Genomic DNA, 843 nt, shown 5'->3' on the forward strand with positions numbered 1-843 from the left:
CAGTAAACCACCAATGATGTCAAAGCAACTGTGAGGTTGTCAGTAAACCACCAATGATGTCAAAGCAACTGTGAGGTTGTCAGTAAACCACCAATGATGTCAAAGCAACTGTGTGGTTGTCAGTAAACCACCAATGATGTCAAAGCAACTGTGAGGTTGTCAGTAAACCACCAATGATGTCAAAGCAACTGTGTGGTTGTCAGTAAACCACCAATGATGTCAAAGCAACTGTGAGGTTGTCAGTAAACCACCAATGATGTCAAAGCAACTGTGAGGTTGTCAGTAAACCACCAATGATGTGAAGTACCTGTAATACTACGATTATTTCCATCCACACAAAATAGTTGATTTATGGTGTTTCAAAGTATGTTAAATTTTAGGTTAATGTCAGAGACAATCGATCATTCTGCGATCCACCATATTATAAAGAGTGGTCCTAAAGGAGAGACGTACAAGTACGTCACGAGACCTAATAATTCCCCTTTCTACACTAACCGTTATTATTAGAACTGTCTATCAAACATTTTCTATTTCATTTGGCCGAGTTTTCATAAACCAAAGATACAATAGATCGTCTTAATTCTCAATAATCTTACATTATCAGAAATATTATTGTAGTGAAACAATATCAAGTGTGATTATTGTAATCACTACCATCTACATATTGTTGTAGTGAAACAATATCAAGTGTGATTATTATAATCACTACCATCTACATATTGTTGTAGTTAAACAATATCAAGTGTGATTATTGTAATCACTACCATCTACATATTGTTGTAGTGAAAAATATCAAGTGTGATTATTGTAATCACTACCATCTACATATTGTTGTAGTTAAAC

The sequence above is a fragment of the Limulus polyphemus genome, unplaced genomic scaffold (assembly GCF_000517525.1).
Source record: "Limulus polyphemus unplaced genomic scaffold, Limulus_polyphemus-2.1.2 Scaffold4218, whole genome shotgun sequence".
Lineage (NCBI taxonomy): Eukaryota > Metazoa > Arthropoda > Merostomata > Xiphosura > Limulidae > Limulus > Limulus polyphemus.